This window comes from Anabrus simplex, chromosome 9 (genome assembly GCF_040414725.1).
Source record: "Anabrus simplex isolate iqAnaSimp1 chromosome 9, ASM4041472v1, whole genome shotgun sequence".
NCBI lineage: Eukaryota > Metazoa > Arthropoda > Insecta > Orthoptera > Tettigoniidae > Anabrus > Anabrus simplex.
In genome coordinates, this window is record NC_090273.1 from 52,194,598 (window position 1) to 52,214,988 (window position 20,391).

The 20,391-nt window shown below is 39.8% G+C and overlaps 1 pseudogene; it reads right to left on the reverse strand.

The window, feature by feature from the left end:
• Positions 1 to 1,699: 1,699 nt before the first annotated feature.
• On the reverse strand, positions 1,700 to 1,818 carry LOC136881364 (5S ribosomal RNA; annotated as a pseudogene).
• Between the last annotated feature and the right edge of the window lie 18,573 nt (positions 1,819 to 20,391).

The window sequence follows — 20,391 nt, forward strand, 5'->3', positions numbered from 1 at the left end:
CAAAATTTTCCACGTGGTGACATCTTCTGAGAAAGTAGAGAATTAATAGAGTAGATAAAGTTCAACCTTCCTCCAGAAGAGGAGTTTCAACTGGCGCAACTTTTAAATAAACGGTGTAGAGGTGTACCGCCCGGTACAATCATGATTACGAAGGGATGGTTACCTTGTTTTATTTTCTCTTAAATCGATAATTATTTCGACTACCACAACCACCACAAATAATGTTCTATCTACTGTATATCTTATCCTCAGCTACAACTAACTCTTGGACGAAAATAGGAAATAAATTTGGTTCGTCGAACACGTCGCTTCCAGCCTGAGATGGTGTACTTCAGCGTATGGGGCAGTAACCTGAATTGATTGCGAAAGTTATGGCCTTGTCTGGAGTCGAGGCAAGCGTGCAGTCGTGTTGCGTGGTGGTCAACAGTCTTGTGCTCCAACGTAGCTATAGGGAATTGCTGAGTGAAGTGACTGGTGCGTGAGTAGAGAAGTGAAAGGAAAGAGTTGTCAATCATGAGTATGGAAGGGTCGCCCGTTCCTGCTAAATACCGGCCGGCGTGAGAGCTGCTATGAGAACAAAAGGCTTTTGTGAGTAGCCCCATTGATTACCGTGCTGTGTTTGATTATATATTATGTCCCTTCTGTCTATTAAATATAAAATGAAATCTGGGAGTGGATAAAGTCTACCGTGTTGTCTTCATCGAATAAGAACGAGGAACCTATTGCCTTTCTTTCAGATTTCTCGTTAACAACCGCGTAACGAGACGAGCGTATAAGGAAAAATGACAACAGTGCGTTCTTCGGAACTAGGTAGGTGACGTGGATATCGATTGTTTGATATTTCGGTTGTAAAAGAGGATATTGAGAAGCCTACGGTCGCTAACTCTGCAGCCCCAACCCTTTCTTATCAGAATGTCGCCAAAATCCTGTATATGTTAGTGTGACGGTGAACCACTGGCAAAAGTGAAAAAATTGAAGATTCATTCTGTGGCCGGACGGCTGTTTCTCTACTGCCTGTTTAAAAGGAATTCCCCGTATTCTTACAAAAAAAAAATTGTTATAGGTAGTCATAGTTTGAATGCCTGACAATTCATGCAAAGTTTTTGAAATGAGAAGTAGCGTTCCAACTTGAACAACCGACGTGGATCCTGATTTGGAGTTTGAAACTGAAAAATCATATGATGTCGGTAAGCACATCCAGCCTGAAATAATTTCATACATGTTTTTGTTTTTCTACTATAGCAAATCCTCATTCAGGGTTGCCGATAGTCAGGTTCGATCCCATCATCTCCTGACTAAAAGCAATGAACTATGTGATCGAAACGGCACAGTGAACTCGCTGGTAACATTCATGTTTATTTCAACACTAAACAATCCGTAAACCAATCCCCTTGGCACAACATCCCCGAATGGCCTTGGCCTCGCAAGCGACCCCCGCTCTGTCCGAAGGCCTGCAAATTACGGGGTGTCATGTGGTCAGCACGACAAATCCTCTCGGCCATGATTCTTGGCTTTCTAGATCGGCGCCGCTAGCTCAGCGTCAGATAACTCCTCAATTGAAATCACTTAGCCTGTGTGGACCCCGAACAAACTCCCAGATCCAGGTGAACATCCGCGACCTGTCTGGGAGACAAACACGAGGTCTCCGGGTTAGAGGCAGGCACGCTACCCCTACACCGTGGGACCGGCTAGAGAATTCAGCCGACGGCAAATAGCATTCCCAAGCGGTCGCCCATCCAAGTACTGACCACGCCCAATGTTGCTTGACTGCGGTTATTGTACGAAAACCGGTATATTCAACGTGATATGGCCGTCGGCACACAGATCCCTTGTTGGTACAAGAATTTCTAGAATTGACTGATTCCCTGTGATAACCACGTCCATTTCACAAGCTGTGAGTGGTATATGGAAACCTGTTACTGCGAATTCACCTCTCATTTAATATCAAACGGGCAACTGTTCACTTATTGATACTTGGAAAGAGTAGAAAGTGTGCATTGCACCTCATAACGTTGGGCTTTTAATTTTACACTTTAAAAGGCCCTTTCATGTTTGCCGTCCCCATATTTTAAATTGAGTATTAACATCGATAACTCAGATTCCATTACTGTAATTGCGCCACTGCCATTAGCAGTGGCGTTTAAAAATGTGAACGTTATTTCCAGCGAGAGCAAAGCTGCATATTCCTTCACATGCAGACACTAACTGAGCTTTTGGGTAGAAATTATTTGGAGAAATTTACTAGCTTGTTAAAAAAAGCTATGTTAAATGACGTTTTCGTTACATTACCTGCCTCAGACATTTTTTTCATATCGCTCACACAGGCAATGTTTACTGATATCCTAATGTGAAATGTATACACTATCGTTTCATATCCTCACTTAGTAGAAGTTTAAATCTGTATTATGCGAATTCTTTTTCTTCTTCTTCTTGTTATATTCCTAGTTGGCATTTGATCTAGATGGACTCCTGATTCCGTATGCTACTGTGAGTGTCAGTGGATGTCGAATGGTGTTCACAAGCTGTTTTCATGCCATGCTCTCCATGGCCGTAATTCTTACTTTGCCAAGGTTGAAACCGCGGTTCCACAAGTTATCTATAAATTGTCTGGTCCAGGGTTTTTTCGCTGCCTGGCCACTGAGAGAGTCTATTTCTCCATAGGATCCTGCAGGTTGGTCGGGTAACATCCATTCGGCATATATGACCAAACCAGGGAAGTCAACGTGTCTGTACTAGCTCTTCTATCACGGGTTACTGTTCATTTCTACATCAAATGACTTGATTTATTATGTGATCCCGAGATGGGATTCGCATAACTTGGCGCGAACACTGTATTTGGAAGACCTCAAATTTGGTCTGATCCCGTTTAAGTATGCACTGTGTTTTCGAAGTGTAGAGTAGAATAGGTCGGATCATGGTGTGAAAAAGACTTAACCTGGTCGTTTCAATATCCATTATTAAGTGATATTTGCGAGTTAATTAACTTGAAGGAAATTTCGTTTTCTAATAAGTAAACTAGGTACTGATCAACAATGACTACTAGGCAAACCCGCGAAAACCCTCTTACTGTTGTAAAAGTTGTCCAGGATGTGCTATACGTGCAAATCGGATTATATAGTCGATCATTTTCTCATAAATAAATCGTTAACAGCCATAGGTTCATTTCCAACCTACTGCACCCTTTTATTGAAGACATAGCTAAGGGAAAGCCTACACATATTCTCGATAGAATTCAGAGATGGGATACGCAGAAAGTGGATCGAAGGCTGTTTTGTATGGCGTATTTGATTACAGAGCTGTTACAGATAATATATTACCACCCCGCCTCCCTCCTACCGCATCTCGACCTCACCCTCTGCTAAATTCTGAAAATAGGTTTTACACATCAAACCAGTATCAACAAAACATTGGTCAGAAATTTCATTCATACCCCAAAAACGACCTGCGTCTAGTTAATGAGAACGTCAAGCGGAAATGTCAAGAATAGATACTACACCAAGGAGAGCACTGTTAAAGGTTGAGAACAGGACAACAATTAGATTGTTTCTTCTTTCTTTCCTTGCTTTTATCTTTCTCATCGCTCCAATAGCAAACGGCAAGATGCGGCAAGTAGCAGGGTACAGTGCCTTCCACGGTAGTTGGTTAGCACCACAAAACTCGCTCATCATGCAATAATAATAATAATAATAATAATAATAATAATAATAATAATAATAATAATAATAATAATAATAATAATAATAATAATAGTAATAATAATAATAATAATAATAATAATAATAATAATAATAATAATAATAATAATAATAATAATAATAATAATATTTTTGTCTTTCAAATCCAAACGGGAATTCAGCAAGGAGATGCACTATCACCACTATTTTTAACTATGTTCTCGAGAGGGTCATCCGGGAATGGAGACATGTTATCCAATCTAGAGGAATTCCTAATGAAGTCCAACTAAGCCGAACTCGTAATGGTATCAACGTTGACTGTCTTGCTTTTGCAGATGAGCTTGTTCTCCTTACTGTACTTCCTCTCCTGAACTAGCTACGCAACAAATCAATTACCTGCATGAATGCGCAGATACGATTGGCCTCAAAATCTCCTACCAAAATCCATTTAATTTCTAACGTCATACATGCTCCATCACATCTACTGACTACCCACGGTAAAATCTTCAAAGTGGAAAGATTCATATTCCTTGGTGAATGGGTTGAATCGAACAGTTCTAATGAGTTCACCGTATTAACCCGGGTCAACAAGTTTGGAACAGTCTTCCGATTCACTCAAAACATATATAATAAAAAGTCCACGTCTCAAAATACAAAAATTCGACATTATTAAACTGTAATTAGACCTGAAGCATTATATGAGCAGAATGTTCAACACTTCGAGCACATAACCTGCTTGTGAAAAAATGGCAATTAAGGAAACGAGGATTATTCGAAAAATTCTTGTTTCAGACCTCAAAGATGGTGTTTACTGTCTTTGGAGAAACAAATATGCACCCCACACCGAAAAGATATCAAGGGTATCCGGGAAAGAAGGATAACATGTTACGCTTATCTCTTCAGATTTCCAGATGAAAGAATCTGTAAACGTTTGTTATCCTGCTTCAGAAATCTCAAAAAACGATTTCTCCTTGGTTGGTAGAGATCGATAAGGATATTTTAAAGCATGGAATCTAAGAAACAGGCATTCAGCACGGAGCACCACTCACTCACACACCAACTTAGACAAGTTCACCAAGAAGAAGTCTCAACTGGACTGAAGGATGTCCATTCTGATGCATGGAAGAAAGCACATCCCGAAAGGATGAAAACCAGGTGGACCCGCAAGAAGTCAAACAGTTGAGATCTCATGGTCATTAGTAGCCCTATAGATAAATAATAATATTTTATGAAATAAAATGAATCATGGCGGATTTTTCTTCCAAATATATTCTCAGTTAAGACAAAGTCACTGGCCCCCCTTTTGTACGCTTTAGTCAGTTTCAATATTTTGATGAAGTCTGACATAATAGATGACTTCTTTCTCTTATCTGACTACCATTTATGTTACTGCGCATAACGTGAATTGCAATGGGGAAGTCTGGCAAAGCTCATTCACAAGTTTCAGTTCTATTAATGGCTTCATTACTGTGAGGTACTGACAGGATGATGAACACCATGTGCTCTGTGTGTACTGATGGAGTGCTTAATAATCAGGGAATGAAAACACTTTGTGGTAATTGCTCTCATCTACTGGTTTATTGACAAATGAAGGTTGTGATAATGATATTGATGGACGGCGCGTTCAGGTGACCTAACAATCGAGAGAACGTGCCTAATAAAGGGAATACTCGTTGAGGAAAGAAATGCTGGACAACGGTGTCCTCTGCTGCCTTATTTCTCCTCCAAATCATTATTTACTCACAGTCCTTTTTATTTCGTGTTCCTTATGTCTAGAGCCCAGTAACAGGTTAGAAATCAATAATTTGTTGAGTAAGAGGAATCTTCTAGCCCGTTCTTCCGTAATGTAAAGAGAGTAACATAATTTTCAGGGGGTTCTAAGATGCCGAGCCCCTAATGTCTATGCAAACCTCATAACAGGGTTATAATATATTTGTTATACTCATTGGCATATTTTGCACTCTAACCTATTAATGCCTCAATACCCGGGTTACACTTATGTCTATAAGTTATGGAGAAAGTGAGGAGACTAGATAAAGCTGACATTATTCGACAACTTTAGATAAATTAAAGCATGTATTTTATTTCAATTTCATTCCAGAGTGGACTCGAGTGATGTGAACTACCCATGTGCGCTGACCCACGGGTCTTCTTATTCTCCTCAACCCTAATGTTGGTGGGTGTCATGTATGTCTTCCTAGCATTTCCTTCCTTTGGCCAACAGCTTCAGGTTGCAGTAGGTCTGTTTGCATTTAATGCTGTCGATAAATTACACTCTAGGTCTTCCTTTCCTCCTTCTACTTTCCAGTTTCCCTTCTAACAGGGTGGTACACCAGTCAAAATTTCGAAGCAAATAGCAAGCGAAGCTATTTCTTCTGCTGTTCAAGGTTTCAACCATTTGCTCTTTTGACAGCTTTCTTCTTTGTGACTTTATCAGTCCAATGCCAACACCACATCCCAAAGATCTTGAGTTTCAGCACTTCCGCATTTCGCAACATCCATATTTCCAACTCATAGCTTATGACACCTCATACAAAACTTTACATGAAGTGTTTCGTACCTTTATGCTGATGATCTTAGATGTTAGTAGACACTTCATTTTTCTGAGTAAGCTTTTGTCGCCTGTGCAATCCGGGTATTTACTTCTCTCTCACGTATTCCGTCAGATGTGATCAGACTTCCTATATATCTGAATTTCTTCACTTGATCTAGGTTTTCTTGTGCTTTGGTAACGCTAGTTTATTTCCAACCTTCTGACAAAAACTGAGATTAAGAGAATTAAAATTAACCGAGCAAGAGGCCGTGCGGTTTGGGTCGCGTAGCTGTCAGCTTGCATTCGGGAGATAATGGGTTCTAACCACGCTATCGGCAGCCCTGCAGATGGTTTTCCGTGGTTACCACTTTTCAAGCCAAGCAAACGCTGGGGCTGTACCTTAACTAAGGCCACGGCCGCTTCCTTCCCATGCCCAGTCCTTTCCCTACCTGCTACTACATAGTCCATCACTAGTATGAACAAGAGCGGTGACAGCACTGAACTTTTGAGTACGCCGATCGTGACGGGAAAGGAGCTCGTCGCCATAAGGCCTATCTGCGTCCGAGCGACGTAAAGCAAATCGTAAGAAGCAAACTGAAAAATGAATTGAAGTAAAATGTGAAAGAAAAATATGAGGTGCTCAGTCATATTAAGTAAGTTATGACAAGAAAGAAGACAATTGACTGCTCAGTCAAGTGCAGAGGGGCAGAGATGTGAAAGATGTAACTGCAATATAAAATGACTTACAAATCTATGTGTCAAACTGCTGGGACACATTGTACTGTACCAAAAAATGTAACTTCTACTTTTATTTCCTGAACAAGTAAAGAAGTATAGTACTGTAGTGCATTTATCAAGCAAATGCGGTGTAATGTCACATTCTATTCCCAGTATAAACGCATGAGTATATTGGTTTACTCGTGACCCAACATATCAATATTCATTCATATAAAATAACACTTCTAGCAAAATTAAAATGTTATTATGAATGTATTTCTTCACTCTGTATTTGGTTACTCCTGGAGGCAAAAGAGAAAAGGATGTAATACTACTATTGGTTTTAATGTCCCACTAAATATATTTTTACGATTTTTGGAAATGCGTAGGTGCCGGAATGTTGTCCCGCACGAGGTCTTTTACGTGTCAAGAAATCTACCCCTACGAGGATGATGTGTTTCAGTAGCACTTTCAACTACCACCGGACTGAGCCGGGGTCGAACCCGCTAACTTGAGCTCAGGAGGCCAGCGCTCTAGCATCTGAATTCATCCCGGTAAAGGGAAAACGAAACTAGTACAAAATGGTCTGAGGAGAGAAAGAAGAAACGTAGTGAAGGAATGAAAGAACATTAGAAAGAAACGAAATGGAAACATCAATGTTTGAGCAGCTCATACAGGAAGGAGAATAATAGCAATACTGTAATAATAATAATAATAATAATAATAATAATAATAATAATAATAATAATAATAATAATAATAATAATAATAATAATAATAATAATAATCCGTCTCTGGTTGTTTAGTAGTTAGTGTGATTAGCTGCCACCCTCTGAGGCCCGGGTTCGGTTCCAGGTTCTGTCATGAAAAGTTGATTTTTTTCAAGTTGGTTTACGTCGCACCGACACAGATAGGTCTTATGACGACGATGGCACAGGAAAGGGCTAGGAATGGGAAGGAAGTGGCCGTGGCCTTAATTAAGTTACAGCCCCATCATTTTCCTGGTGTGAAAATGGGAAAACCAACTTCCGGGCTGCCGACAGTGGGGTTCGAACCCACTATCTCCCGAATACTGGATACTGGCCGCACTTAAGCGACTGCAGCTATCGAGCTCGGTATGAAAAGTTGAAAAAATGGTACAAGGGATGAAACGGGGTCCACTGGAGGTTAACTGATTAGAGGAGGGCTCGATTCCCACCTCAGCCGTCCTCAAAGTGTTTTTCTGTTTTTTCCCATTTCTCCTCCAGGCAAATGTCGGGATGGTACCTAACTTAAGGCCACGGCCACTTCCTTCCCTTTTCCTTGTCTACCCCTTAAAATCTTCCCTACCGGGCGAGTTGGCCGTGCGCGTAGTGGCGCGTGGCTGTGAGCTTGCATCCGGGAGATAGTAGGTTCGAATCCCACTATCGGCAGCCCTGAAGATGGTTTTCCGTGGTTTCCCATTTTCACACCAGGCAAATGCTGGGGCTGTACCTTAATTAAGGCCACGGCCGCTTCCTTCCAATTCCTAGGCCTTTCCTATCCCATCGTCGCCATAAGACCTATCTGTGTCGGTGCGACGTAAAGCCCCTACCAAAAAAAAATCTTCCCTTCCCCCAATAAAGCCTCTGTTCAGCATGGCAGATGAGGCCGCCAGTACGAGGTACTCGTCCTCCTCTCCAATTGTATTTCCGACACATATTCTTACGCTCCAGGACACTGCTCTTCCGGCGGTAGAGGTAGGATCCGTTGCTGAGTCCGAGGGTAAAACCAACCTGGGGAGTAAACAGATTAAGAAAAAAGAAAGAAATAATAATAATAATAATAATAATAATAATAATAATAATAATAATAATAATAATAATAATAATTTTCCACTTGTCTTTAATTACTGTTATGTTTAAAGGACGCCAGTTTTTGAGGAGTTTGTCTTATACGATTTCTATAATGCTGTGTAAGCTAACGGCACGGTGTGTTTCGGATCCAAATACCTTCAAAGGCTATCTAAATCAATCAGCATAGATCTCACTATCGTGAGAACAGATAGTCAACAATTAACTTTGCCACTAAGTGCGACGTTCTAAACAAGAATATACACCCGCGAAAAATAATAACATCACTGGCAGTCGGAGAAGGGGAATTCCCTAGAGCAGGGATGGCGAACCTTTTCTAACTAGTGTGCCATTTTAGGTCTGGATTATTATTCTCAACTGTCTAACTGTGCCACTTGTTATTTTCGTTTGTAATGGATACCACCCCCGCCCCCGCCCCCACTCACCACCGCCACCACCGACTTCCATTCCTAATTCCAAATTATGTTTCATAATATGTTATTACATATATATTGTAAAATACCAAATACATTTGATTGCATGTTTCATGGTCGTATTTTGCGAATACCGCAAAAATACTTAGTAGTTTTGTAATTTATGTTAGGTTCATAACTTGTCTTCAGAACGTTCATTGTAGAAAATAGCTGCTTGCAGGTGTATGACGACCCAGACAAAGTAAGTAGCGCAGTAGCAAGTTTATTCATGGCCGAAAAGTTTTGTGGGACGCTGTTCAACTGTGCAAGTATTAAGTTCCCCGGCTTCTGGAAAGAGTATTCACCATCAACAGCACACTCGATTTTCACTAATGTTTCATCAAGTTGTTACGAAATTTTTCACCCATACATGCTTGCTTAAAATTCAGTTAACTCCATTTCTAAACTGTCAATATCTAACTACGCCAAAAAAGACTCATTTGTGCAATATGAGGTTTTGAAGTAAAGTGCGATAGTTTCTCCAATCTAGAAATTGGGATAATATCTTTGCAATTATTTGTCTTACAAAATTCACAACAATAAACAGTTACTCACTAAGAATAATTACGCGATGCTGACAACCACACACAAGCCAAACTTCACTAATTCACTGATATGGGCGAGCGAATTGCTCGTCGGCCGCATCTGACTTTTATTTCACTTGACTTCCGCACCTATCAGTGATGTAGTATTGCCATAATGCACGTTCGAGTTGGAACTAGAATTTAGATTTTCGATACTTATTTCTTAAACCTGAAACACTATGTACGATGCACGAGATATGTATAATCTGTAGAACAAAACGTACATAAAAAAATTAATATGTGCACGAGGTGTGCCACCGAAATAATGTTCGCGTGTCACCTAATGACACGCGTGGCATAGGTTCGCCATCCCTGCCCTAGAGTATGAAGTTGGTCGCAACTCCTTCTTGTAATAGAAACCGGAACTTTTTAAGCAGAAATAGGTCAGAATTAAACTTACTGAAGCGGTTAACATGTACACGCTAGCGTGCTCAACGGCTATGCTATGAGTATTGCATAAGTATTAGGGGTACGGGCTATCAACATCTCTAGAATTATTTATGTTACTCTCACTACATTACGGAAGAGCGAGCTAGACGACACTTCCTAAAAACCAAATTAGTTTGCATTCTAACGTATTTATGTGTAAATTTTGGGATCTAGAAATAATGAGAATTGAATTGAATTGAATTGAATTGAATTGAATTGAACTGAATTGAATTGAACTGAATTGAATTGAATTGAATTGAATTGAATTGAATTGAACTGAATTGAATTGAATTGAATTGAACTGAATTGAATTGAGTTGAATTTATTGATTATTTACATGCCATTGAGGCTGAAAATCCCCATTATGTAGCGTCTTCGTGTAATACAGGTTTATGAACACACTAACTACAGTTTTATAATATTAAAATATTAAATTAAACATTAAACCTACACATTTTAAATGCAGATACCAAATCCAGTAAAATTAAAACATACATTATATAATAAGTAAGAAAGTAAATCAGTACGCCTATTTATTAGTTTAGGCTACAAGAATCTAAAGAATATCAAGCTAAAACAGAAAAACAATGTCCTTAGAAATACACATACTGTATTAGAGAGAGAGAGAGAGACTGAGGGGGGATCATGAATGCATGCCTTCTCATTTACATCGAAATTGATCAGCAGAAGCTAGACGTGAAATAACAAGGTATTTGTCTCGCGTCTAACTTTTGAGATTGATTGACGTCAGGCAGGGTTAAGATGATGCATTCGCGATTCAAGAGCAGAGATCTGGAAAACTTATTATAGTGGCTACATCATCAGTGCCGTTTCTCCCAGAACTAGATCGAAGTGCTTGATTCTTCACACGTACACAAAATATTTTTTTTCTAATAAATTATGTTGCTATATCTTGATGGTTGCAGTCATTTTGTGTATATTTGGTACAGGAAAACAATACAAATTCTTCTACGTTCAGGCATCATGAAGCCCCCGGAAGAGCGGAATGTAAAGGCTTCCACTATTCATAGCCTCGACTTTAAATAAGAGAATGATTAGCCGTATGCCCTGTCACATTTTCCCCCAAGGAATTAACCTGGTACTTGTTTTTTGTGTAGGCTGAGTGAACCTCAGGGTCATCTGCATCCCCAGAAGTCGAAATCTCGTTTCTTAAATGTTATGAATTTCTGGGTGAAACGAGTCAGTAGCGTAAGTAAGGAGGTATATACCCCCATGAGGCACTTGTACCCCTTATTGTAAATAGATGCTAAAACATAATCAAAATAAAACATCAATTTTAAAAATATCCTTTTAAGTTGTGTATTATTATTATTATTATTATTATTATTATTATTATTATTATTATTATTATTATTATTATTATTTCCTCCATCCCCCCCAAGGAAAAGTCGTACCTACGGCTCTGAAACGAGCAGACATTTACCGTCTCTGCCAGGCTGATCCTGAATTGAAATGGTACTCAATTTCAATTTTGATGTACCTAGGTTGACTGAATTTCAAGGACACGTGTTTCTGCAGAAGAGCAAATCTGCTTTCTAAATGTTGTGACCTACTGACTGACTTGGAAAAACACCCACAGCATTCCAGGTGGACCCAATACAACTTCATTTGTTTCGCTTTTTCGAACAGCCGGAGTAAAATGTGGCTCCCACTGAAGTCTCACCCTAATTTATTTGTATCCGTGACAACATGTAACATGCTAAGGTATGGACGATTCTGAGTAATGGTATTCAGATCACGTCTAAAGTAACTGGATACGATGAGGGCCATTACTCACAGGACCAGTCGTGTAGCAATAAAATTTTCTGGCTCACTGAGAAAATCAATGTCAAACTATGAATAGACTATACAATGAATTTTCCGAGCACGTAAACCATTATCGAATTGGGTTTCTAGTTCCAAACATTTCACTGCAAACTGCGCCCAGCATTAATCAAACCGGGCATAGAAATTCTTATCTCACCGATTTCTGACCGACATTCAGTGTATTTCAATGTTAGCAGGAAGTGCGCTACTAATGCATGTCCCTTCTATCCCGTCGTTTATTTTGCGTGGCATGTCTCTTATTCATGGTTTACAATATTCACTTCCCATTCTAGTACAACAGATCACTTCGCAAAGCCTGCCTAATGCAGTAATATTGTCAGTGTATGCTCGTTTAAAACATATTTGGGAAACAAGAACAGCGAGATTCCGCATTGCAGAGTCGCGCAATGAAAAATATTTGTACGATAGAGTAGCACAACGCAAACTTTAAAAAATAAATGGAAGAACAATTGAGAAAAATAAACTAATGACAAAATTAGCGGAAGAAAAATAAAAACTGACAAAATAACTTTAGGGACACAACAATTACCAACAAAAATAATGACAAATGATAAGAACGAGGAAAATTATTGAAAGTAAAGCGAAGAGAAGAACTTATAACTAGGCACAGTAAGATCACAATTTGTTTTACGTCGCAGCGACACAGATAGGTCTTATGTCGACAATGGGATAGGAAACGGCTAGGAGTGGGAAGGAAGCGGCCGTGTCCTTAATTAAGGTACAGGTCCAGCATTTTCCTGTAATGAAAGTTGGAAACCACGGAAAACAATCTTCAGGGGTGCAGACAGTGGGGTTCGAACCTACTATCTCCCGAATACTGGATACTGGCCGCACTTAAGCGACTGCAGCTTTCGAGCTCCGTCTGGCACAGTAAGGTAAATACAGGTATAACACATAAGTAACGGCATATTTCAATATATCTTTGCTGGCGAGATGTAGAGGCTTCCTGGGCGAGGCAGTAAAGGCGTGCTCGGTTCGCCCGGAAGGACGTGGGTTCGAATCCCCGTCAGAAAGTCGTAAAATTTAAGAAACGAGATTTCCACTTCCGGAGGTGCACATGGTCCTGTGGTTCACTCAGCCTACACTAAAAATGAGTACCAGGTTAAATTCCTGGGGGCAAAGGCGGCCGGGCGTAGAGCTAACCACTCTACCCTATCAAGTGCCGAGGTTACGGATAGTGGAAGCCTTTACTTTCCACCCCTCCAAGGGCCTTCATGGCCTGCACGGAGAAGACTTTGCTTTTTTTTTGTGGCGAGATGTAGTGTTTTCAGTGCGCTAAGTCTTTTATTTTATTAGATATGATTTAGTGATTTTCATTGAATGAGAAGTGTTAAGTTTGAATATGGAATTCGAGCTCTCTTAGTTATAGCAGCCAATACCACTATAGTACTAATTAATATTATAATAAAAGGGAACAGCTTTTATAGGATATGTTCTCCCTTGAGGTCAAATATCTTTTTGAGGAGCAACTGTAATTACAAATCTTCTGTCAGCTATTCCTTATTTAGGTATTGATTTGGTGCAATGTTTACTCCTACAAAGTTGTAAATTGAATTTTTAATCAATAAATTTGTTATTTTGAACTGCCGTGTCTCAGTCTCATCCTTGGCTTTGACAAATTTAAAGTGACCGAGGTATGAGCGATGCTAGCAAAACCATTCCTTACGCAGCCAGTCCGCGCTATGAATTGTGTCAAAATATCGATCATAAGGTCGGCTGGTGCATGCATTTCAGTGGGCTTGGTGGAACGATGTGTAATAGCAATTTCTGGCTCGGTGAGGAAAGCCACGGCAAATTACTTCACTCCTCATTTCCCTAATATGCCTCTTGAGTGACACCTAGGCTAATCTATGAGAGCTGTTGGCGGAGCTGTAGAGGATCAAACTATACAATATACAGTAGTACAGTAAAAAACAACATTGAGAAAAGAAACAAGGAATATGAAAGAAATGAGCTAGGTTAAGTAAGAATCGACTAAAGGAGGCATACGAAGAAGAAAAATCCAAGTTCCTGTCAGAAGATAAAGAGCTAAGGAGGGCTGGAATGCGTCCACCTCTGTGGTGCAGTGGTTAGTGTGATTAGCTGCCACCCCAGGAGGCCCGGGTTCGATTCCCGGCCCTGCCACGAAATTTGAAAAGTAGTATGAGGGCTGGAACGGGGTCCACTCAGCCTCGAAAGGGTCAACTGAGTAGAGGTGGGTTCGATTCCTAGCTCAGCCATCCTGGAAGTGGTTTTCTGTGGTTTCCCACTTCTCCTCCAGGCAAATGCCGGGATGGTACCTAACTTACGGACACGGCCGCTTCCTTTCTTCTTCCTTGTCTATCCCTTCCAATCCTCCCATCCCCCCGCAAGGCCTCTGTTCAGCAAGGCAGGTGAAGCCGCCTGGGCGAGTTACTGGTCATCTTCCCCAGTTGTGTTCCCGACCTAGTGTCTGAAGCTCCCGGACACTGCCCTTGAGGCGGTGGAAGTGGTATCCCTCGCTGAGTCCGATGGAAAAACCGACCCTGCAGGGTAAACAGATAAAGAAGAAGAAGGAATGTGGATAAATAAAAAGTTCTTTGAATAAGACAGGGGTGAGAATACGAAATATGAAGGGGTGTATTTGATTTTGGTTATGTGAATGGAGATATGTAGGGAAAAGGAACACCATTAAAACACCAAACAATAAAGGATTTGGGGAAGGTTCCTCTTTTCGATGCGAAGATCTTCGTTCTTTGTGTACGAAATATACGGGAGGAATATTTCACTTTCTGGCCACGTGGTGTAGGGGTAGCGTGCCTGCCTCTCGCCCGGAGGCCCCGGGTTCGATTCCCGGCCAGGTCAGAAATATTTTTCTCGACCTGACTGCTGGTTCGAGGTCCACTCAGCCTACGTGATTAGAATTGAGGAGCTATCTGACGGTGAGATGGCGACTCCGGTCTCGAAAGCCCAGAATAACGACCGAGAGGATGCGTCGTGCTGACCACATGACCCCTCGTAATCTACAGGCCTTCGGGCTGAGCAGCGGTCGCTGGGCAGGCCAAAAACCTTTCAAGGGCGTAAGTGCCGTGGTGTTTGGGGGTTTGGAATATTTCACTTTCATGGCACATAAGTAGCAAGAAGGGAAACATGGCTCCTAAGGACTAACAATATTAGACAAGTTGCTTTTTAAGAATTATAAGGGGCTGTGGACCAATCCGAATAAAGCAACCACACGTTTTTAAATAATGGCTCCATAATCGAAATCCAAATTGAAACAAGTTTTATCAATTGTATTCGTGCACATATCTCCATGATAGACAGTCACGCCTTCGAAAGTTCAGCCTACAAGTCACCTGTGAATAAATTAAGCACCTCCATAATTTCATGTTTGCAACAAGCTCTGTGTCCTCGCTGAGTTCCACACCTATTACTTATAAGTCATTAGAAACTGAGTCCTACCATCATCGTCTTGGTCCCGTCTGCTTCCCTCACGCTTCATCTCTGAGTTTATTACACCCCTAGATAACCTGTACTGCTCTCTCTGGAGGGCTAACAATTCATCTCACATTCTCGGTGTTGTGTGTTGGAGAGAGAATTTGCTTCACATCCCACCGACACAGAGAGGTCTTGGGGCGACTATGGGATAAGAAAGGGCTAGGAAGGGGAAGGAAGCAACCGTGGCCTTAATTAAGGTACAACCCTAACATTTGCCTGGTGTGAAAATGGGAAATCACGGAAGATCATCTTCAGTGGGGTTCGAACCCACTATCTCCCGGATGCAAGCTCAGAGCTACGCGCCCCTAGTCGCACGGCCTACTCACCCGGTTTGTCTGTTGGAATGGTGGTCTACTCCTACAAGCCAGCTGCTGCTTCTTCTGAGGTTTTGCATCATTCAGAATCTTCAAGGGTCTAAATCTCTCTGCTTATTGCGTTAGAGTTGTAACACGTGTAGTATACAGTGTCTATTTCCTGAATGTTTAATATTGAAATATTATAAATCATTTTTCTTTCTTCTCCCGTCTAAATATTTTCTTATCAGTGATATTGTGACCACTTGAACATGTAATTTTCGTGACCGCATACAAGAGATTATATTATAAAACTGCAGAATTTGTGTAAAGGAACTGCTGATACAGTATATTTCATAAACCACGCTACTATAAGTATTACCATTACGTTCCTCTCTCGTCGTTGGTGACATGTTTCGTCAGTATCACCAAGCGTATGGCTGTGACGAGAACGTCTTGTGTTCATTAAATCAAAATATTTTGCAAGGCAACATACATACATAAATACATTATCATTATAGACTGTTATGCCTTTTAGCGTTCAGTCTGCAAGCCTCTGAGAATTTACTAAACGTCGCCACAATCCTCGATTTGCAACTAGTGTTGTGGCCTCATTTAGTTCTATAACTCTTATCTTTAAATCGTTAGAAACCGAGTCTAGCCATCGTCGTCTTGGTCTTACCCTCCATAGCAGAGTCCATTATTCTCCTAGATAACCTATCCTCCTCCATTCGCCTCACATGACCCCACCACCGAAGCCGGTTTATGCGTACAGCTTCATCAATCGAGTTCAATCGTAAATTATCCTTTACCTCCTCATCCCGAGTACCCTCCTGCCATTGTTCCCACCGGTTTTTACCAGCAATCATTCTTCCTGCTTTCATGTCTGTTACTTCTAACTTATGAATAAGATATCCTGAGTCCACCCAGCTTTCGCTCCCGTAAAGCAAAGTTGGTCTGAAAACAGACCGATGTAAAGATAGTTTCGTCTGGGAGCTGACTTCCTTCTTACAGAATACTGCTGATCACAACTGCGAGCTCACTGCATTAGATTTACTACACCTTGATTCAATCTCCCTTACTATATTACCATCCTGGGAGAACACACAACCTAAATACTTGAAATTATCGACCTGTTCTAGCTTTGTATCACCAATCTGACATTCAATTCTGTTGAATTTCTTATCTAATGACATCAATTTAGTTTTCGATAGCCTAATTTTCATTCCATACTCATTGCACCTATTTTCAAGTTCCAAGATATTAGATTGCAGGCTTTCGGCACAGTCTGCCATTAAGACCAAGTCGTCAGCATAGGCCAAACTGCTTACTACATTTCCACCTAACTGAATCCCTCCCTGCCATTTTATACCTTTCAGCAGATGATCCATGTAAACTACGAACAGCAAAGGTGAAAGATTACAGCCTTGTCTAACCCCTGTAAGTACCCCGAACCAAGAACTCATTCTAGCATCAATTCTCACTGAAGCCCAATTGTCAACATAAATGCCTTTGATTGATTTTAATAATCTACCTTTAATTCCATAGTCCCCCAGTATAGTGAAACATCTTTTCCCTCGGTACCCTGTCATATTGTAAGGTAAAATGCAACATTTTTTTCCTGCCGTTATTAATAAGTATGAGATACTATTTCTGCTATACAGTGAAGTGGTACGATAAAACTTTATAAAGACTTGCTCAATAATTTCAAATTGATTTTCTTTCGTTGAGATTGTTTTGGTAGTTTCAAGAATAGTGTTAGGTGGTAGTATGAAACTCGATGTTCTATACTATTATCGCCCGTTTTTGTTCCAGGTTTTATAACGCCAAAAACCAAATTGGGACTCGGGAGTAAGAAGCTTATGAAGACGTGGAGGAAAGATATGACATATATTATTATAAAAGTACGGGATAATACACAAATACTAAATGAAGCACCTCGGTGTGAGATCACATCTGTTCTCTGGTAGGTCAAACCTCATTGAACGTATTGGACAAGAACTGCTTTCGAAGGACGATGCTCAATATCTCTTCTGTGGGGAAAATTTCAAAAAATCAAAATCTAGAGAACTCTGAATCCAGTGCAAGATGTGGAATCAATGGGTTCATATTCTGTGCAATGGGTGTGAAACTTATGTGTTTATTTGTGACTTCCGCTCACGAATTTCAAGGAACATTGACATTTTTTCAAATTCTAAAGTCTATTTCAAATATAATGTTTCAAAATTATTTATTTTCTCTAATTTTGTATAACATAAAGAATTCAAAAAAATTTAATTTTTAAAACTGTCTAATTTTCTAAACCTAAATCGTAAAGTTCATCCTTATTTTTCATTCAAAGCAAGTGAATTATATTAAAATAATCAAATTAACAAAATATTAATAATGCAACAAATATTTTAATCTTTATTTCATGATATCACCCTATTACCGTCCGACTCGTTCGCTGAATGGTCAGCGTACTGGCTTTCGGTTCAGAGAATCCCGGGTTCGATTCCCAGCCGGGTCGGGGAATTTAACCTTCATTGGTTAATTCCAATGGCCCGGGGGCTGGGTGTTTGTGCTGTCCCCAACATCCCTGCAACTCACACACCACACATAACACTATCCTCCACCACAATAACACGCAGTTACCTACACATGGCATATGCCGCCCACCCTCATCGGAGGGTCTGCCTAACAAGGGCTGCACTCGGCTAGAAATATCCACACGAAATTATTATTACCCTATTACCAAAGTCCACATTGTGTAACACAATTTAAAATAACTGTGTTTCTTGAACAGATTTTAACATTTATGTGCAAAAACTAATCGCAATAGCATTTATGTAAAATAAGTATGCAAACATTACTGCCAATACTCTAGAACATTCTCTCGGGTCGCGCTTGGCCAATTTTTCTCTTTTCTTAAAATCATTTGGTATTACTAGACGATGTAAAACATGACGGGAAATAATGTGACCACATTTTTACAGACATAGTAGTATTTTCCATTCAGCCGAACTATAAGGGAATTCTTTAACCCTTATAGTAGAATAAATAATACTATAATTCATTTAATGTCCAACTAACTAATTTTTAATTAATTTAATTTAATTGATTTGGTTGTGTGTACGGGAGATATTTTAGAGATAGTAAAGGAAATAGAGATATTAGAATCTGCCGAATCACATCATTCCCCGGTATCTGTTACCCTAGAAGTGTATGAGAAAGAACAGGAGGAACGTAACACTGTAACAGAAAAAGATAATATTAGGATAATTAATAAATACAAGTGGTGCAAGAATACCCCAAAAAGAGTAGAGTCATATTTAAAGGGAGAAGAATTCCAGATAATTAAGAGTGGAATAGAGGTTGCGTTACTGAGTAGTAAGGTGGACTTAGCGGTAGAACTGGTAGAGAAACCCTTTAAAACTATAGCTCATGTGAAAAGGAAACAGAATAATAATAATAATAAAGATAAAAGGAAAGGATGGTACAATGATGTATGTAAAACAAAGAAAATGGAGGTGATTAGAGCCCTAAAGGCATATAGAAAAGAGGGGGAGCCTAATGTTCGGGCACACTATTGTAAACTAAGAAAAGAATATAAAGTGTTGTTAGTAGAGCAAAAGAGGATATGGCAACAGGAGGAGGCAAAATTAATAAACATAGACTGTAAGAATAATCAAAGTGATAAGGTATGGAATAGAATTAATAAAATAAGTAGAGGTGAGAGAGGATATGCCAATGTTAAAATTGAGAATGGAGTCTGGATTGATTATTTTAATAAATTGCTAGGAGGACAGGATACTTGGATAAATAATAGAACATGTATGGATATCTCGAGGGGCTTAGAGATTTGTATCCCCTGCTTAGATGAAGAAATAACAGAATGTGAGGTTTTAGAAATGATTAGAAAGGTCAAATGTAGGAAAGCGGGGGGCTTCAGTGGTATAACTAATGAATTTTGGAAAGAAGCAGTAAAAAGTCAACAAATGCTGGAAATATTAGTAAAATTGTTCAATAGGATATTTGATTCTTTGGAGTTTCCTAAGGCATGGCAGACAGGTATAATATGTCCAATTTACAAGAAGCGTGGGAAGAGAAGTAATCCAAACAACTACAGAGGTATAACACTATTGGACTCCCTAAGTAAATTATATACAGGAATTCTGGCAAATAGACTGATGAAATGGGCGGAAGAATTCTCCATGCTCTCGAAATATCAAAGTGGTTTTAGAAAACGCAGAAGAACAATAGATAACATCATGATTGTAAAAACAATAATAGATAAGTATATAAAACCGAAAGCAGGAAAATTATATATATCGGCTATAGATTTTGAAAAGGCCTTTGACACAGTCAGCAGGAGTGCATTGTTCGCAAAATTACGCCTATTAGGGGTATCTAGTAAGATGGTACAAGCATTGAAGGCAGTTTACCGAAGGGTGCAATGCAGTATAAGGGTAGGTCATGGGGTAGCATGTGGTCAAATAGATTCTTTATTGGGTTTGAAACAAGGATGTAAGCTATCTCCGATTTTATTTCTGTTATTTATAAACGATATATTAAACGGACATGGAGGTGATAA